A 26,672-nucleotide genomic window follows, 5' to 3' on the forward strand; every position below is an offset into this window, starting at 1 on the left:
AAATACGTTTTCGTTCGTAAGGATTCACATCGACCGCCACTTACCGCACCATACCAAGGACCGTATTTAGTTTTAAAACGTGGCCCAAAAACTTTTGAATTAGAAATGGGTGCCAACAAACAAATAGTTTCGGTGGATCGTTTGAAACCGGTGCACGCGGATCCCACTCAGCCGATCCAAGTAACCAAACATATTGGTCGTGGTAGACCCAAAAAGATCTAATACAAACATTTTTATTTGATTTAACTGTTATTGCTATTTTTTTGTGTATTTACGACGCTTCTGAGGGGGGTTATGTGGCGTAAACATTATTGTTATCGAAGCTTGTGTGTTTTATTGCGCACGCGTATCGGTGCGTTTTGCCTTTTTCCTTTTTTATGTAGCCTTTTGGTGCGCTTCCTTCCATTTTGTTATCATTACTTTAAGTTACATTTTTTTTTTCACTGATGGCATGTTGTATTTCACTGATGGCATGTTGTAGCATCTTTAAGTAAGAACCTGAGGTTCTTAGTTTGATTCCCACTGATGGCATGTTGTATAATCTTTAAGTAAGAACCTGAGGTTCTTAGTTTAATTCCCACCGATTGCATGTTGTAGCATCTTTGAGTAAGACCTAAGGTCCTTAGTTTGATTCCCACTGATGGCATGTTGTAGGATCTTTAAGTAAGACCTGAGGTCCTTAGTTTGATTCCCACTGATGGCATGTTGTAGCATCTTTAAGTAAGAACCTGAGGTTCTTAGTTTGATTCCCACTGCTGGCATGTTGTAGGATCTTTAAGTAAGAACCTGAGATCCTGGGTTTGATTCCCACTGATGGCATGTTGTAGGATCTTTAAGTAAGAACCTAAGGTCCTTAGTTTGATTCCCACTGCTGGCATGTTGTAGGATCTTTAAGTAAGAACCTGAGGTCCTTAGTTTGATTCCCACTGATGGCATGTTGTAGGATCTTTAAGTAAGAACCTGAGGTCCTTAGTTTGATTCCCACTGATGGCATGTTGTAGCATCTTTAAGTAAGAACTTTAGGTCCTTAGTTTGATTCCCACTGATGGCATGTTGTAGGATCTTTAAGTAAGAACCTAAGGTCCTTAGTTTGATTCCCACTGATGGCATGTTGTAGGATCTTTAAGTAAGAACCTGAGGTCCTTAGTTTGATTCCCACTGATGCCATGTTTGTAGGATCTTTAAGTAAGAACCTAAGGTCCTTAGTTTGATTCCCACTGATGGCATGTTGTAGGATCTTTAAGTAAGAACCTGAGGTCCTTAGTTTGATTCCCACTGATGGCATGTTGTAGGATCTTTAAGTAAGAACTTTAGGTCCTTAGTTTAATTCCCACTGATGGCATGTTGTAGGATCTTTAAGTAGAACCTGAGGTCCTTAGTTTAATTCCCACCGATGGCATGTTGTAGCATCTTTATGTAGAACCTGAGGTCCTTAGTTTGAATCCCACTGATGGCATGTTGTATAATATTTAAGTAGAACCTGAGGTCCTTAGTTTGATTCCCACTGATGGCATGTTGTAGGATCTTTAAGTAAGACCTGAGGTTCTTAGTTTGATTTTCACTGATGGCATGTTGTAGCATCTTTAAGTAAGAACCTGAGGTTCTTAGTTTGATTCCCACTGATGGCATGTTGTATAATATTTAAGTAGAACCTGAGGTCCTTAGTTTGATTCCCACTGATGGCATGTTGTAGGATCTTTAAGTAAGACCTGAGGTTCTTAGTTTGATTTTCACTGATGGCATGTTGTAGCATCTTTAAGTAAGAACCTGAGGTCCTTAGTTTGATTTTCACTGATGGCATGTTGTAGCAACTTTAAGTAGAACCTGAGGTCTTTAGTTTGAACCCCACTGATGGCATGTAATAGTATCCTAAGGTAAAAACGTGCGGTCCTTAGTTTGATTCCCACTGATGGCATGTTGTAGCATCTTTATTATTAGCCTTATAGTGTGCATCATTATGAAAAAAGAACTCATGTCCTGATTTAACTTTTTAATAACCTTTTACTAAAATCTTGTGCCTTGAAATGCTATTTTAAGAAAATCTCATGCTCTAAATATGTTACATATCTTTCCTAAAAGTCAGCTCTACCTAAATTTAGGTAAAAAGTCGTTTTTTAAATTTTCGAAGAGTATGAGCAGATACTTTTTGTATTAATGATGTTAAAAAAGTTGGAAGCGCTGGGATTCCACGTTTCTTTCCGTTAATTATTTCCGTAAACGAAATTCTCGATTTTTAATAATTTTTTTGCAAGTTTTTAGAATTTATTCTGAAATAAAGAAATCTGTTAACGTAGCAAAGTAAATAAACACTTTAAAGCTTAGAGCTCTATAAGGGTCGTCCACCAAGTTTATGAATGCGGAAAGGGCGGAATTTCTATAACCTTACCCTTATCTTTCCTTGTATGTTCCGTCTGTTCCGCATTCATTTTAGTACTAAATAAAAAATCTTGTTAATTGGTGTCTTAAAAATGTTAATGCTCGATATGCGCAGAGAACATGAAGTTCTAGGTTTAATCCCCACTGCTCTCATGCTGTAGCGCCCTTTAGTAAGCTGCTATAAACTTCTGTTGAGCCAGCACTTAATCAGCAGCATAATTATCGGGCAATTATAATCTATAATATCCCAAACTGCCACAGACAACTCGATAATGGGTCTAAGTAACTGATGTTACTCTATGTTAAAGCGCACATTTGACTTTCCCACATTGAGGATAAAGATATATACAAAAAAATGCGATCTTGAATGGGTAAAACTTTTAATAAAATTGTATTTTTTCAGAAAACTCATGTAATGGTGTTCCATAAAGACCCATGTGGTATTTTTTGTGTTATTTTCACGTACTTTTTAGTGATTTATGCTGATTATGTGATCATACAACACATTGTTATGACATCACTATCTGGAAGGTTGGTTTGTATTGCTTATTAATAAATTGGATTTTTTTTAAATATAAACATTATAATTTATGTTTTAATTTTTTTGTCATTTTTCGAATCACGTAAATACTTTTATTGTAAAAGGAAAAAACTAATTTTAAGTACAATGTTCACTACAAGAAGTCCTGGGTTCAATCTCAACTGATCTCATGCTGTAGCGTTCCTAAGTGAGTGCTGTAAACAGTGGGGCTCCTGCTCAGCCAGCACTTAATCAGTAGCATAAATATCGGACAATTATAATCTATAATATCCCAAACTGCCACAGGCAACTCGATAATGGGTCGGGGTAACTAATGTTACTCTATGTTTAGGTTGTGAAGTCAACATTCCCACATCGAGGATAAATAAATAAACAAAAAAATAATGTTGTTCAACTTAAATTTCAAAAATAAAGTTTATACAGGTTGTCCCATTCACTGTAACAATAAAAAAACATTAATTTTTTAGTTTATGGGGCCCATTTCATGCTGTAATGTTCAACATGGTTGTTTTAGCATTGTTGTTTGCTCATAGTAGATCTGTGTTTTCTGATCCTGGAATTGTTCCTCTACCAATCAGAGGCCTCGATGTTGTAGGATCTTTAAGTAAGACCTGAGGTCCTTAGTTTGATTTTCACTGATGGCATGTTGTAGGATCTTTAAGTAAGAACCTGAGGTCCTTAGTTTGATTCCCACTGATGGCATGATGTAGGATCTTTAAGTAAGAACCTGAGGTCCTTAGTTTGATTCCCACTGATGGCATGTTGTAGCATCTTTAAGTAAGAACCTGAGGTCCTTAGTTTGATTCCCACTGATGGCATGTTGTAGGATCTTTAAGTAAGAACTTTAGGTCCTTAGTTTGATTTTCACTGATGGCATGTTGTATAATCTTTAAGTAAGAACCTGAGGTCCTTAGTTTGATTTTCACTGATGGCATGTTGTAGGATCTTTAAGTAGAACCTGAGGTCCTTAGTTTGATTTTCACTGATGGCATGTTGTAGGATCTTTAAGTAAGAACCTGAGGTCCTTAGTTTGATTTTCACTGATGGCATGTTGTAGGATCTTTAAGTAGAACCTGAGGTCCTTAGTTTGATTTTCACTGATGGCATGTTGTAGGATCTTTAAGTAAGAACCTGAGGTCCTTAGTTTGATTTTCACTGATGGCATGTTGTAGGATCTTTAAGTAGAACCTGAGGTCCTTAGTTTAATTCCCACTGATGGCATGTTGTAGTATCTTTAAGTAAGAACCTGAGGTCCTTAGTTTGATTCCCACTAATGGCATGTTGTAGCATCTTTAAGTAAGAACCTGAGGTCCTTAGTTTGATTCCCACTGATGGCATGTTGTAGTATCCTTGAGTAAGACCTGAAGTCCTTAGTTTGATTCCCACTGATGGCATGGTGTATAATATTTAAGTAGAACCTGAGGTCCTTAGTTTAATTCCCACTGATGGCATGTTGTAGGATCTTTAAGTAAGAACCTGAGGTCCTTAGTTTGATTCCCACTGATGGCATGTTGTATAATATTTAAGTAGAACCTGAGGTCCTTAGTTTGATTCCCACTGATGGCATGTTGTAGGATCTTTAAGTAAGACCTGAGGTCCTTAGTTTGATTTTCACTGATGGCATGTTGTAGCATCTTTAAGTAAGAACCTGAGGTTCTTAGTTTGATTCCCACTGATGGCGTGTTGTAGAATCTTTAAGTAAGAACCTGAGGTCCTTAGTTTGATTTTCACTGATGGCATGTTGTAGGATCTTTAAGTAAGAACCTGAGGTCCTTAGTTTGATTCCCACTGATGGCATGTTGTAGGATCTTTAAGTAAGAACCTGAGGTCCTTAGTTTGATTCCCACTGATGGCATGTTGTAGGATCTTTAAGTAAGAACCTGAGGTCCTTAGTTTGATTTTCACTGATGGCATGTTGTAGGATCTTTAAGTAAGAACCTAAGGTCCTTAGTTTGATTTTCACTGATGGCATGTTGTAGGATCTTTAAGTAAGAACCTGAGGTCCTTAGTTTGATTCCCACTGATGGCATGTTGTAGGATCTTTAAGTAAGAACCTAAGGTCCTTAGTTTGATTTTCACTGATGGCATGTTGTAGGATCTTTAAGTAAGAACCTGAGGTCCTTAGTTTGATTTCCACTGATGGCATGTTGTAGGATCTTTAAGTAAGAACCTGAGGTCCTTAGTTTGATTTTCACTGATGGCATGTTGTAGGATCTTTAAGTAGAACCTGAGGTCCTTAGTTTGATTTTCACTGATGGCATGTTGTAGTATCCTTGAGTAAGACCTGAAGTCCTTAGTTTGATTCCCACTGATGGCATGTTGTAGCATCTTTAAGTAAGAACCTGAGGTCCTTAGTTTGATTCCCACTGATGGCATGTTGTATAATATTTAAGTAGAACCTGAGGTCCTTAGTTTAATTCCCACTGATGGCATGTTGTAGGATCTTTAAGTAAGAACCTGAGGTCATTAGTTTGATTCCCACTGATGGCATGTTGTAGTATCCTTGAGTAAGACCTGAAGTCCTTAGTTTGATTCCCACTGATGGCATGTTGTAGCATCTTTAAGTAAGAACCTGAGGTCCTTAGTTTGATTCCCACTGATGGCATGTTGTATAATATTTAAGTAGAACCTGAGGTCCTTAGTTTAATTCCCACTGATGGCATGTTGTAGGATCTTTAAGTAAGAACCTGAGGTCCTTAGTTTGATTCCCACTGATGGCATGTTGTATAATATTTAAGTAGAACCTGAGGTCCTTAGTTTGATTCCCACTGATGGCATGTTGTATAATATTTAAGTAGAACCTGAGGTCCTTAGTTTGATTCCCACTGATGGCATGTTGTAGGATCTTTAAGTAAGAACCTGAGGTCCTTAGTTTGATTCCCACTGATGGCATGTTGTATAATATTTAAGTAGAACCTGAGGTCCTTAGTTTGATTTTCACTGATGGCATGTTGTAGGATCTTTAAGTAAGAACCTGAGGTCCTTAGTTTGATTCCCACTGATGGCATGTTGTAGTATCCTTGAGTAAGACCTGAGGTCCTTAGTTTAATTCCCACTGATAGCATGTTGTAGGATCTTTAAGTAAGACCTGAGGTTCTTAGTTTGATTTTCACTGATGGCATGTTGTAGCATCTTTAAGTAAGAACCTGAGGTTCTTAGTTTGATTTTCACTGATGGCATGTTGTAGCATCTTTAAGTAAGAACCTGAGGTTCTTAGTTTGATTCCCACTGATGGCGTGTTGTAGGATCTTTAAGTAAGAACCTGAGGTCCTTAGTTTGATTTTCACTGATGGCATGTTGTAGGATCTTTAAGTAAGAACCTAAGGTCCTTAGTTTGATTTTCACTGATGGCATGTTGTAGGATCTTAAAGTAAGAACCTGAGGTCCTTAGTTTAATTTTCACTAATGGCATGTTGTAGGATCTTTAAGTAAGAACCTGGGTCCTTAGTTTGATTCCCACTGATGGCATGTTGTAGCATCTTTAAGTAAGAACCTGAGGTCCTTAGTTTGATTCCCACTGATGGCATGTTGTAGGATCTTTAAGTAAGAACCTGAGGTCCTTAGTTTGATTCCCACTGATGGCATGTTGTAGTATCCTTGAGTAAGACCTGAGGTCCTTAGTTTAATTCCCACTGATAGCATGTTGTAGGATCTTTAAGTAAGACCTGAGGTTCTTAGTTTGATTTTCACTGATGGCATGTTGTAGCATCTTTAAGTAAGAACCTGAGGTTCTTAGTTTGATTCCCACTGATAGCATGTTGTAGCATCTTTAAGTAAAAACCTGAGGTTCTTAGTTTGATTCCCACTGCTGACATGTTGTAGGATCTTTAAGAAAGAACCTGAGGTCCTTAGTTTGATTCCCACTGATGGCGTGTTGTAGGATCTTTAAGTAAGAACTTTAGGTCCTTAGTTTAATTCCCACTGATGGCATGTTGTAGGATCTTTAAGTAGAACCTGAGGTCCTTAGTTTAATTCCCACTGATGGCATGTTGTAGCATCTTTAAGTAGAACCTGAGGTCCTTAGTTTGAACCCCACTGATAGCATGTTGTAGTATCTTTAAGTAAGAACCTGAGGTCCTTAGTTTGATTCCCACTGATGGCATGTTATAGTATCTTTAAGTAGAACCTGAGGTCCTTAGTTTGAACCCCACTGATAGCATGTTGTAGCATCTTTAAGTAAGAACCTGAGGTCCTTAGTTTAATTCCCACTGATGGCTTGTTGTAGCATCTTTAAGTAAGACCTGAGGTCCTTAGTTTGAACCACACTGATAGCATGTTGTAGCATCTTTAAGTAAGAACCTGAGGTCCTTAGTTTAATTCCCACTGATGGCATGTTGTAGCATCTTTAAGTAAGAACCTGAGGTCCTTAGTTTGATTCCCACTGATGGCATGTAATAGTATCCTAAGGTAAAAACGTGAGGTCCTTAGTTTGATTCCCACTGATGGCATGTTGTAGCATCTTTATTATTAGCCTTATAGTGTGCATCATTATGAAAAAAGAACTCATGTCCTGAGTTAACTTTTTAATAACCTTTTACTAAAATCTTGTGCCTTGAAATGCTATTTTAAGAAAATCTCATGCTCTAAATATGTTATATATCTTTCCTAAATGTCAGCTCTACCTAAATTTAGGTAAAACATCGTTTTTTAAATTTTCAAAGAGTATGAGCAGATACTTTTTATGTTAATGATTTTAAAAAGGTTGGAAGCGCTGGGATTCCACGTTTCTTTCCGTTAATTATTTCCGTAAACGAAATCCTCGATTTTTAATAATTTTTTTGCAAGTTTTTAGAATTTATTCTGAAATAAAGAAATTTGTTAACGTAGCAAAGTAAATAAACACTTTAAAGCTCAGAGCTCTATTAGGGTCGTCCGCCAAGTTTGTGAATGCGGAAAGGGCGGAATTTCTATAACCTTACCCTTATCTTTCCTTGTATATTCCGTCTGTTCCGCATTCATTTTAGTACTAAATAAAAAATCTTGTTAATTGGTGTCTTAAAAATGTTAATGCTCGATATGCGCAGAGAACATGAAGTCCTAGGTTTAATTCCCACTGATCTCATGCTGTAGCATCCTTTAGTAAGCTGCTATAAACTTCTGTTGAGCCATCACTTAATCAGCAGTTTGTCGGGCAAATATAATCTATAATATCCCAAACTGTCACAGGCAACAGGCAACTCGAGACTGGGTCGGAGTAGCTGATGTTACTCTATGTTTAAGTCGCGCATTCGACCTTACCACATTGAGGATAAAGATATATACAAAAAAATGGGGTCTTGATTGGGTAAAACTTTTAATAAAATTGTATTTTTTCAGAAAACTCAAGTAATGGTGTTCCATAAAGACCCATGTGGTATTTTTTGTGTTATTTTCACGTACTTTTTAGTGATTTATGCTGATTATGTGATCATACAACACATTGTTATGACATCACTATCTGGAAGGTTGGTTTATATTGCTTATTAATAAATTGGATTTTTAAAAATATGAATATTATAATTTATGTTTTAGTTTTTTTGTCATTTTTTGAATCGTGTAAATACTTTTATTATAAAAATGGAAAAACGTCCTAATTTTAAGTACAACACTTTACTACAAGAAGTCTTGGGTTCAATTCCCACTTCTCTTATAACGTAGTAGCCTACCCTTTTTTTGAACGATTTATTTTTAGGTTTTTCTATCAAATCAACCCCCCAAAAAAACAAAATTAATTTAAATTTATTTTATTTTTAACTAATCTTTTGTTAACTCCTGCTGGGCTAGCACTTAATCAGCAGCATAATTATCGAGCAATTATAATCTATAATATCCCAAACTGCCACATGCAACTTGAGACTTGGTCGGAGTAACTGATGTTACTCTATGTTTAGGTTGTGAAGTCAACATTCCCACATCGAGGATAAATAAAAAAACAAAAAAATGATGTTGTTCAACTTAAATTTCAAAAATAAAGTTTATACAGGTTGTCCCATTTACTGTAATAATAAAAAAACTTACTTTTTTAGTTTATGGGGCCCATTTCATGCTGTAATGTTCAACATGGTTGTTTTAGCATTGTTGTTTGCCCATAGTAGATCTGTGTTTTCTGATCCTGGCATTGTTCCTCTACCAATCAGAGGCCTCGATTTCTCTGATGTCAGAATGAACTCTAAAGATCAGGTTAAATTTTTTCGAATTTAAAATATTCAATAAAATTAACTTCACCGTTAATTATTTTATATATCTTTATCCTCGATGTGGGAAAGTCGACTTTACAGCCAAAACATTAACAACTGTTACTGTGACCCGGTCTCGAGTTGACTTTAGTAGTTTGGGATATTATAGAATATAATTTCTTGATAATTAAGCTGCTGATTAAGTGTTGGCTTATCAGAAGTTCATATGCGTTTTATGTTTTTTTGTAATATTGACGTCACTAAAATTAAGTACTACAAAAGTTTTTTATTATTTGAAAGAAAATTCTGCATTAAAACTGCATTAAATTAATTTATTTTTGTTCATGTTGCCCTTATGGCTAGATTCAGCTCTGCTTATAATTCTTTATTTAAAGTCAATGAAACTAAAGAGGAATTAATATTTTAGTCTAGCAGCAGCCAGGATTGGACTGTGTGCCAGCGGTGCGAAAGTTACCGACCCCCGAGAGCTCACCACTGCAAAATATGTCGCCGTTGTATCAGAAGAATGGACTACCATTGTCCATGGTAAGTTGAGTAACAATTAACTGACATTACGTTAAAAACACCGTTTTGCTTATAATCAAACATTACCCCCCTTTAAAGTTGGGCAGTTTTTGACAAGGGGCAGCATCACAAAACTCGTTAAGTTAACAATCGCGTTATTTAAACGTCATTAGCGAACAAGAACGTCACTTAGCGTCATTACTAAATTTGCGGGTGAAGCATGGTGTAGTAGTAAGAGCACTTGGCATCACTACATGAGGTTCTGTGTTTAATTCCCACTGCTCTTATGCTAGGGTCTTAACAAACCTTAATAATATCATATTTTTATGTTTTGTATGTATAATAAATTTTCTTAAAAACCTAAAACTTTTTTCTCAGAGAGTCGGCCTGTACTCCTCTTACCTCAAGTTTGGTGGCCGACATTTTCTCACAGAAAGTTCGAGCTTTTGCGATGAGTTTTTTCAACTTTGGAATTTATTTTGGATATGGTTTGGCATTTGCTGTTGGAAATTATGTGACTGACGCCAACATTCTTGGAATGGTGAAAATATTTTTGACCAGCAGTGCGGTGTAGTAGTCAGAACACTTGGCTTTACTACATGAGGACCTGGGTTCGATTCCCACTTCTCTTATAACGTAGTAGCCTACCCTTTTTTTGAACGATTTATTTTTAGGTTTTTCTATCAAATCAACCCCCCAAAAAAACAAAATTAATTTAAATTTATTTTATTTTTAACTAATCTTTTGTTAATTTTTTCTTAGAGCTGGCGTTGGTGTTACTTTATAGCTGGAGCTCCAGGCATAATTATGGCGATTATTTTATATTTCTCTGTCAAAGAACCAGAACGTAAAATTATAGAACAAGCTGAAGAGAATAACAAATATGAGATAGACTTTGGTATTTAATACTTTTGATAAAATGTTTAATAAATGAACCGGTTTTCTGTAATTCGATCGATCTCATGACCTAAACATAAAATAACATTAGTTACCCTGACCCGGTCTCAAATTGACTTTGGCAGTTTTGGATATTATTTGTCCGATAATTAATTTGCTGATTAAGTGTTGGCTCAGCAGGAGTTCACACCGTTTATAACACCTTACTTAAGGGTGCTACAGCATGAGAGCAGTGGGGATTGAACCCACGACCTTATGTGTGGTGTAGCAAGTGTTCTTACCACTACACCATTCTGCCATTTTCATTATAAGAATTATGTTTTTTAAGTCTGCCGTAAAATTTCTTATTTTTTTGGAGAAATGTTTAAAAGTTATTTGGCCTATTTTGCAAACTATATTTTTAACTAAGCTATTTATAAACCTGGCTATAAATTTTATTATTTAGAAAAGCAGTCGGTGTTGAAATCAATTTTGACAACTTTCAAATTATTTATCAAATCTCCAACTATCTTATTGTTACTGGTTGGGGCTTCATTCAGACATTCTGGTGAGTTTTATATTTATGATTAAAACCTTTAGTCGGTGCTTCAACATGCCGGTACTGGGAATCAAACTTTAAACCTTACCCTACATACTGTAGTGGACAGATCACTTGGCTTTACTACATGAGGTCATGGGTTCGATCCCTTCTGCTCTTAAACTGCCACAGGCAACTCAAGACTGGGTTGGAGTAACTGATGTTACTCTATGTTTAAGTCGTCACTACATGAGGTCATGGGTTCAATCCCTTCTGCTCTCGTGCTGTAGTGCTTTTGAGTAAAGTGCTATAAACTTCTGATGAGCTAGCACTTAATCAGCAGCTTATTTATCGGGCAATTATAATCAGTAAGATTCTAAACTGCCACAGGCAACTCGAGACTGGGTCGGAGTAGCTTGTGTTACTCTATGTTTAAGTCGCGCATTCGACTTTCCCACATCGAGGATAAAGATATATACAAAAAAATAATAATAATATCCCAAACTGCTAAAGTTAACTCGAGACTGGGTCGGGGTAACAAATATTTATCTATGTTCAGGTCATGAAGTCGACCTTCCCACATCGAGAACAAAATCTAAATCAAATTTTAATATTTTCAGCAAGTTTTTGTTGGTCTTACAACAGTCAGTTATATTTTGATCAATATTACCCCGGCACAGAGGTGGGGTTGTGGATGAGTTTAACTTCCATCGTTGGTGGAACGATTGGGATAATCACTGGTGGAATTTTGTCCGATTTACTCGCTTCTAAATACGGTAATCTTTATTTTGATCATATTATTAAAAATCGATTTTACTGAATGGACATTTTTCTAAAATAGTTTTCGAAAACGGCATTATCTGAAAATTTTGACATAAATTGAAGGTAGGCAGCATGGTGTAGTGGTCAAAACCCTTGTCTTTACTACATAAGTTCCGTTGTTCGATCCCCACTGCTTCCATGCTGTAGATCCCTTAAGTAAGGCGCTATAAACGATATTAACTTCTGCTGAGCCAGCACTTAATCAGCAGCTTAATTATTGAGCAATTATAACATCCCAAACTGTCAACTTGAGACCGGGTCGGGGTAACTGATGTTACTCTATGTTTAGGTTGTGCATTCGACCTTCCCACGTTAAAGATAAATAAGTACAATAAAACAGTTTTATTTTCAGAGAAGGGATAGGGTATAAGGGGTTTAATATAAATGTCCCATTATGTATAAATTGGCAGTGTTATTAATATAACACAAATTTTGTAGATTTGTATTTAGAAATATTTCATTTTTGGGGGGTTTAATTTTAAATCAAATTTTTTTAGGTGTACGAACAAGATTGTGGGTTTTGGTCGTTAGTCAAGCAATAGCCTGCCCTCTAGCGGCGGGAACGCTTTACTTTTCTCCGCCTTATGCTTTCATTTCGCTCTTTTGAGCTTATTTATTCGGGAAATAGTTTCATATTTTTTTAAGAGTAACAACAGTTACCTCGACCCAGTTTCGAGATGACTTTATTATAATCAAATTTTATTTAAAACACAGCGGAAATGTGGTTTGGAGTTTTGTTCACTGTTTTGGTTGAGTTCTTTCCTGCCCAGTCACGCGCGACAGCGATCGCTATGTTTATTTTTGTGATCAATAATATTGGAGGGAATGCCCCTCTTATAGTACCACCTATGATCAAAGTTTTAGGTTTCAGGGAAGCACTGTACATCGTTTACCCAGGATTTTACTTGGCTAGTAAGTTTTTTTTTTCTTTATAACTGTTTATCCTCGGTGTGGGAAAGATCGACTTTACGACCTAAACATGGAGGTATATTTGTTACCCTGACCCAGTCTCGAGTTGTGGCAGTTCGGGATATTATAGATTATAATTGTCTGTTTAAGCACCTTACTTAATAACGTTACAGCTTGAGAGCAGTGGGAATCGAACCCAGGACCTCATGCAGCTAAGCCAATTTTTTTGAATAATATTTTATTGGTTTATATAGTTTGATTTTTAAACCCTTTTTTTAGTTAGTTTTACGAAAACTTTTTTCTAATTTCAGGTTCTTTTTTCTTTTTGTTGACTCAAATTTCTCTTCTGCGTGGTTCACCGCACATGAGCATTGAAGCGAATAATTGTGAAGAAAGTGAAGCGATAGTTAATAAAACGAAACTTTAAATTGAAAAAAAAAGTTTTGAATTATTTTAAACATTTATAAATTTAAAAAATTTTATCATGACAATATTTTAGTGAAATTTTTTTTATAATTTTTTGCCAAAATTTTTTTAAAGTTATTTTTAATATTATACTAGTGAGTTATTTTAGTTCCTAAATTATTTGTTGCCATTCTTGCTGTTTTTATTTTCTAATTTATATTAACTAAACAGAAATTAAAATAATGTTAATTTTACAATTTTTATTACTTTTAAGATTTTGTATTCCCTTACTTTATAATTACTCCATATTTTATGAGAAATTATTATTGTTTTATATTTCTGAAATATATTTTGTTTTTGTTACTTCTTTTAAAATTTTCAAGAACTTTAAAATTGATGTCATCTATTTTTTAAGATTATTTTTCGAAAATGCAAATTATTAATAGTGATGTGCCGATCAAAATGGTGATCGTAAATCATCGATTTTTGAAGGTATTTTGCGATCACCCGATCAAGGTCCAAAATCGGCAGATCGGTAATTACGTCACATTTAATTTTACGTCACAAATAAACACGCACATGCCTTAACCACATAGATTTCCATAAACTTTTACAGCGCTTTATTTCCGCGCTAGTAAAATTGTTTTTAGTTCTTGTAAATTATACTGAATATTACGGCTAAATATTTAAACGTGTGAATAAGTAGAAGTGTTTAACATACAGGGGCAATTTTTTTGTATTTAGTGACGATAAAGTTACCGATTGTTCGGTCACGTTATCGGATCGTGATCTGATCTGAAAAAAAACGGCGATCGGCACATCACTAATTATTAAAATACTGTAGAAAGTTTTTTTGTTTTTATGCATCTATGCTTTTACAATTATTAAAATATTTAAATGTTAAAGACATGATTTCTATAAATTGATTTTTGGTTGAAAAGGCTGGGTTTGATTCCCACTGCTGGTATTTTGTAGCATTCGTGTAAGGCCTGAGATCCTGGGTTTGATTCCCACTGCTGGCATTTTGTAGCATTCGTGTAAGACCTGAGATCCTTGGTTTGATTCCTACTGCTGGTATTTTGTAGCATTCGTGTAAGACCTGAGATTCTGGGTTTGATTCCCACTGCTGATATTTTGTAGCATTCGTGTAAGGCCTGAGATCCTGGGTTTGATTCCCACTGCTGGCATTTTGTAGCATTCGTGTAAGGCCTAAGATCCTGGGTTTGATTCCTACTGCTGGCATTTTGTAGCATTTGTGTAAGGCCTGAGATCCTGGGTTTGATTCCCACTGCTGGCATTTTGTAGTATTTGTGTAAGGCCTGAGATCCTGGGTTTGATTCCCACTGCTGGCATTTTGTAGCATTCGTGTAAGACCTGAGATCCTGGGTTTGATTCCCATTGCTGGAATTCTGTAGCATTCGTGTAAGGCCTAAGATCCTGGGGTTGATTCCTACTGCTGGCATTTTGTAGCATTTGTGCAAGGCCCGAGATTCTGGGTTTGATTCTCACTGCTGGCATTTTGTAACATTCGTGTAAGGCCTGAGATCCTGGGTTTAATTCCCACTGCTGGCATTTTGTAGCATTTGTGTAAGACCTGAGATTCTGGGTTTGATTCCCACTGCTGGCATTTTGTAGCATTCGTGTAAAGCCTTAAAGTTAGTAAATAATTATAAACATGTAAACAACATGTTTATTATATTGACTTTAGTTCAAGGTCTGCAAAATGTTGCAATTCAGTAAACACAAATTTACTGAGAATTTCGCAAACATTGCGTAAATATTTTGAAGAATATTTGTAATCACAGCTGATATTGACCTTATAAAAACATCAAGTTTTATAAATAACTTCCTGTTATTCAGCCATCAATATTTGTCCTAGCTGATACCAACGAGTTTTATTTATCGATATTATAAATGATTAACCAAGTTCAACAACCTTATAACATATTCGCTTATAATATAAATAAATATTCGTCATCAGGTTTTGCGCCATATTTAGCTGACACCACCATGTTGAAAATACTCAGTTTAATGTAAACTACCAAGTTGTTTGGTATGGGATAACTTACTGCTTTAAAATGTAATAAAATTAATTTGAAAATTTTGTTGTTTAAAAGTTGGTTTGGTTTTTAAATTATTTACATTTTGTTGCTTTTAATTTTTGTTCGATGTCCTAGCAACAGGACAATTTTTTTAAATGTTTTTTTTTTGGTTTTTAATTAATTTAAAAAAGAATAATTATTGTTAATTATTAAACATTTGCCAGCGTGGTGTAGTGGTAAGAACACTTGCTGCACCACCATGATGTCGTGGGTTTGATCCCCACTGTTTTTATGCTGTAGCACCCTTGAGTAAGGCGCTATAAACGGTATAAACTCCTGCTGAGTCAGCACTTAATCAGCAGCATAATTACCGGGCAATTATAATCTCTATATTATTCCAAACTGCTAAATGCAACTCGAGACTGGGTAACTGTAGGGCCTAAAAATTAGTAATTGGTTGTTAAATAATTATAAACATGTAAAATAAATAGTTATAGATATTTAATTGCTTTAATTTTATGAAACTGTCGTTTATTTTAGTGGAAATTTGTTAGCAACATTACCTTAAGTTTTACACAATTTTAAACCAAAGTTTCAAGTGATTGACATGTTTATTATATTGACTTTAGTTCAAGGTCTGCAAAATGTTGCAATTCAGTAAACACAAATTTACTGAGAATTTCGAAAACATTGCGTAAATATTTTGCAGAATTTTTGTAATCACAGCTGATATTGACCTTATAAAAACATCAAGTGTTATAAAGAACTTCCTGTTATTCAGCCATCAATATTTGTCCTAGCTGATACCAACGAGTTCTATTTATCGATATTATAAATGATTAACCAAGTTCAACAACCTTATAACATATTCGCTTACAATTTAAATAAATATTCGTCATCAGGTTTTGCGTCATATTTAGCTGACACCACCATGTTGAAAATACTAAGTTTAATGTAAACTACCAAGTTGTTTGGTATGGGATAACTTACTGCTTTAAAATGTAATAAAATTAACTTAAAATTTCGTTGTTTAAAAGTTGGTTTGGTTTTTAAATTTTTTACATTTTGTTGCTTTTAATTTTTGTTCGATGTCCTAGCAACAGGACAATTTTTTTAAATGTTTTTTTTTGGTTTTTAATTAATTTAAAAAAGAATAATTATTTTTAATTATTAAACATTTGCCAGCGTGGTGTAGTGGTAAGAACACTTGCTGCACCACCATGATGTCGTGGGTGCAATCCCCACTGCTCTTATACTGTAGCGCCCTCGAGTAAAGTGCTATAAACGGTATAAACTCCTGCTGAGTCAGCACTTAATCAGCAGCATAACTACCGGGCAATTATAATATATATTATCCCAAACTGCTTAATGCAACTCGAAACTGGGTAACTCTATGTTTAGTTCGCGCAATCGACCATCCACATCGAGGATAAAGATATATATTTAAAAAAAACTTGTGACTAATTCTCCTAAATCTAAAAAGATTGCCTTTTTCTACCTGTTTTAAACCAGCATTTATAAACGAGTGTTCTTTTGCTGAAATAGCATTTTGATTGCTAGGCTGAAGTGGTTAAGATAGTTGTAGAATAACTTTACGAAAAAATATCAGAATTTATATATATAGAATAACTTTACGAAAAAATATCAGAATTTATATATATAGAATAACTTTATATATATAGAATAAATATATATAGAATAACTTTACGAAAAAATATCAGAATTTATAAACAAAACTTATTTTAAACAGTGGGGCAGGGTCGTACATTTTAATTTTATTTTAACGTAAGGTTTTTTTTTTTTTGTATATATCTTTATCCTCGATGTGGGAAGGTCGAATGCGCGACTTAAACATAGAGTAACATCAGTTACTCCGACCCAGTCTCGAGTTGCCTGTGGCAGTTTGGGATATATAGAGACTATAATTGCCCGGTAATTATGCTGCTGATTAAGTGCTGGCACAGCAGGAGTTCATACCGTTTATAGCGCCTTACTCAAGGGCGCTACAGCTTGAGATCAGTGGGGATTGATCCCACGACCTCATGGTAGTGTAGCAAGAGTTCTTATCACTACACCACGCTGCCGGCCGGTCAGGTTTTTGTCAGATTATATTTTATTTTTGAAGTGTAGATAACAGAGGTGGTTCATGGGCTATATAACTAGAAAGGAGGAATAATTTTAAAAATCGAAGCACCGCGAGATGAGTCTGGCGCAAAATTTTTGATTAGTTGACTGCAGTTTATATCTTGAATAATGTAGGATCTAATAAACTCCTACTATGACTTAAACAATTATTAAACCCCAATAGAGTACGCTGTAAAGATGGGCATCGATAAGAAGGTCACACTTAATTAAAACAAAAATGCGACACAAACTATATGATACGAAACAGAAACTACAAAGTATATAATTAACAAATTAAGTATGGAAGCGAAAGTCTAATTATATGTAAAACCTTACTTCGACCTTACTTATTTATGAGTTTTTACGTCCAGCGAACTGACCAAAAAGGTAACCAGACACTTTAGCCCGAAGATTTTTTTTAAAACAGCGGGGATTTCGCATTTTAATTACCGCGAAAAATTATATTTTCGCGTAGTTATATACATTTTTTAGACAGTATTTAAAATAAAATAAACAGTAAATTAATATTTTTTTTAAAGAATAATGTGCAAGAACATTTTAATTTTACAAACTAAAAAACTGTATATAAGTACGCAAAAATAAAATTTTCTGCGGTATTTAAAATGCGAACTCCCCGCTGTTTTAAAAAAAAAATCTTCGGGCCGAAGTGTCTTGCCCGAGGTGTCCGGGGTCCGAAGTGACTGATATTCGACCGAAAAGCTATATTGCCAGTTATTTAAAGCAAAATAAAAATAGGAGAAAGCGCAAACAATAAAGAAAATAAAAAACATATTTGATGAACTAAACAACATATGCGTCATAAATTACAATGGAGAGTGAAAAATCTCCCGCAGCTGGGGAAATAACATACCGGCCCCAAATGACAAAATGTACTAACACGAGGGCATTTAACAACAAAAATGTATATTATACGATAACAAAATACAAGAAATAAACACAATAACTATACACTCGAAACTACAACAAACACACAAAGTATTCAGTCAACATAACAATAAAACTAACGTTAGTTCTATAAGGTAGCAAGCCCAGTTCATACAATACAAGGCACACCATATCACAAAAATACATTCTACGAAATTAATATGAATGTGTAAAGAAGAAAACTGTGAGGCAGGCGTAAATACAAAAAACATAGAAAATACAGAATTTATGCGACCCCTTCTAGAAGGCAAATTTTGTCTCGGGTTAAGGTAGCATATGCAGTGCGCACCTGGACACGGCGCACCATTCCGTTCTTGTCTAACTTCTTGATGATCCCTTTCCGTCAGAGTCCTCTCTTCGAGTTCTCATTAACGGACCACGTCGCCAACCGTGAAATTCCTCATCGGCTGAATCCACTTTTGTCCCAATTGTAACAAAGTCAAATACTCCTTTGTCAATCTCCCCCAAAATTGATCAACAAGAAGTAGCCCCTCCAAGATCGTCTGTAACTATCTTCCTTGATAAACGTGTCTGGAGGCAGGTCGTTGTCCATTGTTCAGCAACATACTTGGCGTCAATGCCAATTCATCCTTGCAGTCGTCGCTGAGTGGCACCAGAGGTCTGCTGTTTAAAATTCGTTCCACCTCAGCCATCAATGGCGGACAAGACATAGATTGTTCTCGAATGCCCATGCCTGTTATGATACTTTGTTACAATGAGCTCGGTTACAACCTGGTTAGATGGAAGAATCATCGGATGTTTGTTGATTAGAGGGACGGTTGAATTACGTAGCCTGCCACCAACGTACATATTGCCTTTGACTAAAACCGGGCTTCAGTCCTTTCAGCGATAAAACTAAATACAACCATAATCAATATTAAGGTTTAAAACATCTGGGTATACTAATGTTCTCTCAATCAACAAGAGTGTTAAGCCAATTATTCCAAGTGTTAATATATTGTTCTGGAACTAGATCGTAAAAGCATTTCCACGAGGCTGCTAGTAAAGTCCCTGTAATAAAACGTCATTTAAAGAAACAACGCAGTGTTTTGCAGCACAATCAAACACCATATTGAACTTAGGGCCTGTACAGTGGTGTGGTATATACCACGTTATATCGTTTACACAATTCCTATTAGCCAATACAGTCACATGTCCTTATTTTACATATTCATTGATTTCTTCCCTATATTGTCTAAAAGTTTAAAACTTCTTCTTCAAAGATTGTTGCCTTTGAAGTGTCATTTTTCTATTCTTTAAAAGTTTAATATATTTCTTTTTCCAGAGTTATCCAATTTCATAGTGTCAGCCATTTTCTTGGGTTAAGGTCTGAGCCAAACAACGTCCAACCCAACACCGTATGCGGGCCGAAATGCTGGCACTTTTTGCCGTAACGCCATTCAGAAACCCTGAATGCATCGTGAACATTGTTTCCCAGAAGTAGCTCCACTGATTTTGTTTTAAGTTCAGGAAACTTTAGGTCACGCAGATGCGGATACATGTTTGCCACTTTCTTGGTTGTAATGCTGTCACCTATATTGACAATATGATCAAGTACCAAAAGCTTGTCGACAATAAACGATTCGGTTTGACCTCCTATACATACAGTGAGTCAACTCGGCTCACATGACTAGTTACTTAATTTGCTGTATAAAGTTCGGTGTGTTCTTTTGTCTCCTTCTAATTTCTTTGCAAGGGTTGCAGTACAAATACTTGTATCTGAACCGTCATCCAGAAAAGCGTTCACAAAATTACTTTGATTGTTGCCCCACACTTTAACTGGCACAATCTTGAAACGTTTCACATTTTTAACGCTGTTATGGGAAACCTCGTTGCATGCCACAATAGCTGACTCGCTTTCCAGCTCCGATAGCGGGCTTAGTCGTTAGATTATGACATCACAATTAAATTACCGTTCAAAAGATATTTGAATGCGTTACTAGATAAAATTGTTTAGGTTTACAAATATTAAGGTTGTTTGGTTATTAAGTTAATTAAGAATTGTCATAAGTAGATATCGTAAAGCTTCTGACTGTATGTCTATATATACGAGAAAAATGAGGCGCATTTACATTTCCATTCAAACAGTCAGACCTAACACTCAAACAGTTTCAGTTACTGTCGCTTCAAATCTTAATAGATAACAATTCGAATAACTATTTTAATGCAGCGTTCCTATCATTGTTACGTCATAGTTTTGTCATATCTCGTTTAAATTTTTTTTTAAATTACAGCCGATTTAAAAATTAATCAAGAAATAATTTTTGGTGCGTTTTGGTACCTGCGTGTTTTGATATAAAAATGTCGGAACAGACGGAAAGTTATTTTCAATTATTTGTGATAAATATTAATAATAAAATTATAACCAGCTTGTTAAATGAGTTTAGATTAAAACAATTGTAACTTGAAACTTGCTGAAATGAGTTTGAAAATTTTTATGTTTTTGTGCTTCTGGTTATGCTTAGCTGCATCCCAAAACAACCAAGTTTGTTTTAGTGCATGTCCCACTGCATCTGCTCATGAACCTTCTGAAACTAAACAAGGTAGACCAGGAAAGCTTGGCCCAGCTGGGGAGAAAGGTGAAAAAGGTTCAAGGGGTGAAATTGGGGCAATTGGGGGTCCTGGCGTTAGAGGTGAACAAGGTTTGATGGGTGAAATGGGCCCCATAGGTCCCAAGGGGTCAGTTGGGGCTACTGGCGAGTGTTCTTGCGATGGGGAGGTCGTGTCGGAGTTGGAAAAAATTCTCCCCCAAATAAAAGGTATTTTGGTTACTTTACATTTGTTAAATAATGATAATATCATCGGCTTACTGGTAGAACCTCAAAACTTAAATAAAAACAATTTTAAGACAATTAAATAACTTTTTAAACCTTGCAAGTATATTTTGTATGGTTTATTAACATTGTTCCTTATATAAACAAGTATACTTAATACAGTGGCATTTTTAAAGTGCTAAAACTTATCTGCAAAATTAATTTCATCATAGATATTTAGTTATTGTAGGGAATTGGGTTAGGAAGGTGGCAGAAGGGTCCAGCAATGTATTAAAATACTTAAATATATTCCTAGGTAAAACCTTATTCAAATAGAATTCTGGTTAACATACTTTATTGATAACAATATATATACAAAAATAGGGGCGATAATATTACAATATTACATTATGTTAAATCATTTCTAAACTAACATCCTTATCATATAAAATACACTAACTTCTTTCTCCACAATCACAATTATCAAAAATACAACACACTCACAACTTCTCCTTCCACGTAAAGCGACACATTAATCAAATGGTACATAATAGACACAAACTAAATTATTCTGCAATGCGAAAATAAATAATATACTGGGTTAAATAATACAAAACTACATTACATGGCTGTACGTTTTACTGTAATTTAAAATGGATGGTAATTCTATATCAAATTAATTAATATTCACAAGATTCAGGAAAAAATATATTCAGCAAAAATCTAACGCATACATAAAAAGAACTATGTCACTATTGATAATGTTTTTTAAAGGTTTTTACTATATAGTAAAAACTAAACAACAACAGGAAATGTTATCGAGATATAACCTAAATCCAAAATTGGGGCGTTGATATGTACATAGATAGCGTCTATAAAATGTTTGACTATTTCAATATAATGACGAAATATATTTGGTTATTCTAATTACCTTATGGGTAATTAGATCTGTCCTTGAATAAAAAGGTATTTCTTAGTTTTCATACTCTTTTCTATAACCAATACATATAAATATTGTTTCTCTGTAATTCTCTTATTGTTAATAAATTTGTACGGCTTTTAACCGCATAGGATGGCAGCGAGTTTGCACAGTTATTTGGGTTCACAGAACAAAAGTTATTATTTTGCCTGAGAAGGGGTTCTTACGTATTCTTTTTTGGGGGACGCGGAATTTTTTATTTTTTAGGATTCCGCCTCTTCTTATTTCACTTTTCTACATTCTCCCGTTCCTTTATTTTTTGTTCCTTTAGTTTCCGGTTCCTCCATTTTCCGGTTCCTTCATTTTCCGGTTTCTTCATTTTCCGTTTCTTCATTCTCCGGTTCCTTTATTTTCCGGTTCCTTAATTTTCTGTTTTTTCATTTTCCGGTCCCTTCATTTTCCGTTCCTTTATTTTCCGGTTCTTTCATTTTCCGGTTTCTTCATTTTCCGTTCCTTCATTCTCCGGTTCTTTCATTTTCCGGTTCTTTTATTTTCCTGTTCCTTCATTTTCCGTTCTTTCATTCTACGGTCCTTTCATTTTCCGTTCTTTTATTTTCCGGTTCCTTCATTTTCCGTTCTTTCATTCTACGGTCCTTTCATTTTCCGTTCCTTTATTCTCCGGTTCCTTCATTTTCCGGTTCCTTCATTTTTCCTTTCTTCATTTTCTGGTCCCTTCATTTTCCGTTTTTTCATTCTTCGGTCCCTTCCTTTTCCGGTTCCTTCATTCTCCGGTTCCTTCATTTTCCGTTCCTTCATTTTCCAGTTCCTTCATTTTCAGTCGACCCCTTTTTTGTACTTCATAATGTGTTGTTTCTGGTTGATAGTGTTGATAAAGTTTGTAAATATTTTTGTTTTTGATACCCCCAGTTTCACGGCGAAAATTACATCACGGCTGTCAATGCAGGTGATTTTTGCCGTTCTTTGCGAACCAGCACCACAGCTGTTTTGAGGCTAGGAAAGCATTTGCAGCGTAACTGATTGCGATGCTAAGTGCTTTTCCTACATTATTATATTAACACCCGATATTTAGTTATTATGTCAGTTTTAATTTAACAACATTGGTATGTTAACAAAACTTTAACCACTCGATCTTTTTACTTAAAATACAAGGTTATTTAAAGTTCAAAAATCAAATGATAAGTTAATAAAAAGATATTTTTAATTACAAATAAAATCATTTTTTAAATTCCGCTAAATTTATATTTGTTGTCAAATTTTGAGTTACGAGGTTCTAACAGTAAGCAGACAATATAAAAATTTATAAACATTTTGTAATATTTAATTTTACAATTTAAATATTTAAGAGTTAAGCTAAATCATGCCAACTTATAAGATTAATTCTTAATAAACATAAATATTTATAGCTAGTGTTTGTGCGCTTGGGTTAAAAGATGGAAGAATACCGGATAGTGACATCACAGCTAGTTCTTATGCCAGCAGCAGCCACTCACCACATAAAGCAAGGTTGGATGCTCATACCTGGGGTTGGTATCCTAAACAAAGTGAGTTGTTGGAATTATTTTCTATCTTATTATAAAGTTTCACAACTTTTGTAATTAGTGGAAAATAAACATTAACATTGTTTTAATTAATAGGGAGGGTTGGGGAATGGATCCAAATTAACCTCAAGACATCAACTCGAGTGACATGAGTTGTGACACAAGGAACAATATCCTTACCAATATTGGGTCACCAGCTTTAAGATATCTTATGGGTCCAGTACATCAGATATGCAGTTCATCCAAAATAATGGAAATGATCTGGTAAGCTTAAATTTAAAACGAAAATTTATTTTGTTTAACTTATTAAAGTTTAGAAACAGTTTTTAATTAATTGGTGTTAATTAATTTAAAAAAACTTATTTTATTAAAAATGTTTTAATTGAAATCACCAAAACTTGTTTTTAAAAGTTGTGTGTTGTTTACAAGCTAGATGATAATAACCAAGCAAACCATTGTTTAAACAATCCCTATTCTAATTGTTTTGTGATGTCATAGCTTGTTACAAAACTTAATTATGCGTCGTGTAACAATAAAGGGTCTGCGACAGTTTTAAATTTTTTAATAATCTAAAGTTTTGTAATTTTAAAAATTGACATTGAAAAAATCCTGCGAACCGGTGTGAAAATAATTATGTGGGCTTTTCTTATGTTTGTACTCGGTCTTCAGTCGTTGTTTGACTGGAAAAACGTTTTTTTATTAAAACATGTCCAATATAGCAATATTGATGTTTTTTTAAATTCTACAGGTTCTAAGGCTAAACTGGATTACAATTTTTTACCGATTTTGTATTTCAGTTTTATTATTTTCCAGTGCTGAATTTCTCTTACATTTTTAGCCCCAAATGGGGTTTACTACTTGTTGAAAGACGTTTTTATGTTTTTCCAAGTAGTGAATAAGTTATCAGTTTATAATTTAACGCAAGTTATAATCTACTGTTTTCTTAAGGCCGAACGTAGCTACTTTGGTCCCAGCGTACGAAGTAGTTTGGAAAGTAGTTTATAGTACTTAACTTACTTAAAAACAGCATTCTTTTTGGCCTTAGTGTTAATTAAAAACAGTTTTTTAAAGTGCAGGCTACATTTGATTTTGTGGTTGTGATTTATGTCCATAAAACTGTTTTTTTTTACAAGACATGGAACGTGTTTATATCACGTTGCTATGGACGCTGTTCTAGCTCCCTAAAAACAGTGTCAACACGAATGCTTAAGGTTAAATTTATGCACAACTAAAATATAAAGTCGATAACTTAAATTTAAACATCGTCGTAACATTTTTTTATTTAAAATAGCAAAAATCTGTAACTTTTGGGCAGGAAATAAGCCATTTAGATTGTAATCAGGGGCTGGCAAACACGTCACAATGCCCTTTATAGACATTTTAATTTTGCATGTTGCAGTCCCTTTAAGTTAAATGTGAAGCGATGAACAACGCGCGATTATTAAAGTTATAAAATTTAAATAATTAATATCTTAAACCTGAATATTATTACGTTGAATATTATATTAAATCTTTTTAAAGGTCTTTGTTGGTAATGAAGATTATAATGGTCACAAGTTCAACAACTTTCCTCAACCTATAAGTGCTCGCTATGTTCGATTGTATCCACAAACCTGGGATGATTATCCCATTCTTCACATGGAGATTTTATCTTGCTAGTAATCACATATTTCTTTCGGTTAATTATTTTAATTCCTAGTTGTTAATTAAAATTCTTTTGTTATGTCATATATTAAAACTTGTAAACTATTTAATTTTATAATTTTAAACAAATAATCCGTGTTATTATATTTAAATCTTACAAAATTCTGTAAATGTACTAAAATGTTAAGGCTGTAATAGTTGGGTTTATTATATGTGTAAATAAACATAATGTAACAAAGTCTATAGTAGTAATATTTAAATTTCCTATTTTCAAGTGAACAGTTACTGCAATGTCAAATCGTAGGTCTAATATTTGGTAAAGACTGTAATCAAAGATAGTGAAAGTAAAGCAATGTGTAATAAATGCAAATTAGTTATTTCAAGTGGCTGTCCAGGCAACAAAAGAAGTTTTAATACTAAAAATTTGCAGCCATTTTCATTGACGAAAGGTTTTAAATGACAAAGGTTTTAGAAACCTTATGAAAGTTCTAGAGGCCAGGTTTAAAATACCATCCCGCACAATACTACCTGCTCCTAAAACAGAGGTGTGGAAATGATTGGAAGACGAGATCGAACAAAAAGTTGGTGCTGTTACGATTACTACTGATTTGCGGACCAGCAAGCAAACAATTAGCTACATCGGTGAAAAAAAAAATCTCATGCTTTAAATAGGTAACCAGACACTTCGGCCCTTTTATATATACTGTACTTTATGCAAAATTTTATTTTAAATATCGGTAAAATATGGTCTTACGCTGACTTTATACACGGGAATTTCATCGCCGTTTTTTGCAGGACAAATCTTCTGGGAACTCTTTAAACGTTTTATTCTTTGTGTTTTAGTATATAAATTTATATATATTAACACAGGCACTAACTAATAACATATTTATACACATTCCTCAGTGTAAAAAATGATTAATTAATGATATATTTTCTTCAAATATCGTTTAGAAAGACGGCCCTATTTCGCAAAATACGTGATATCATAATGCATCGTCTTGTGTCACCTAAAAGCGCGCGCTTTCAAAATTAGTTTTTTATAAGTTTTAGTTTGTAAAATTAAAAAATTGACACGGAAAAAGAAAGATAACATATTTATGCATAATCCTCAGTGTAAAAAATTAACGCTCTAATTTCTTCAAATATTCTTTAGAAAGGCGGCACTATTTGGCAAAATACGAGATATCATTATGCATTGTCCCCCGTCACCTGAAAGCGCGCGCTTTCAAAATTAGTTTTTTATAGGTTTTAGTTTGTAAAATTAAAAAATCGACACACCGAAAGAAAGATAACATGTTCTTGCATATTATTATTAAAAAAAAATATTAATTTACTGCTTATTTTGTTTCAAATATTGTCTAAAAAACTGTATATATCTACGTGAAAATAAAATTTCTCGCAGTAATTAAAATGCAAAATCCCCGCTGTTTTGAAAAAAAAATTTTGGCCGAAGTGTCTGGCATTCCTTTAAATATGTTATTTATCTTTCCTAAATGCCAGCTCTACCTAAATTTAGGTAAAAAGTCGTTTTTTAAA

General features: G+C 34.4%; 2 pseudogenes; both read left to right on the forward strand.

Annotated features, from left to right (window-relative positions):
• LOC145755960 (MFS-type efflux pump MSMEG_3705-like) overlaps positions 1-26,672 on the forward strand; it is a 46,158-nt pseudogene that overhangs the window by 14,452 nt on the left and 5,034 nt on the right.
• Positions 8,229-9,622, forward strand: LOC145755243 (palmitoyltransferase ZDHHC3 pseudogene; annotated as a pseudogene).

This window comes from Corella eumyota, chromosome 6 (genome assembly GCF_963082875.1).
Source record: "Corella eumyota chromosome 6, kaCorEumy4.1, whole genome shotgun sequence".
NCBI classification, from domain to species: domain Eukaryota; kingdom Metazoa; phylum Chordata; class Ascidiacea; order Phlebobranchia; family Corellidae; genus Corella; species Corella eumyota.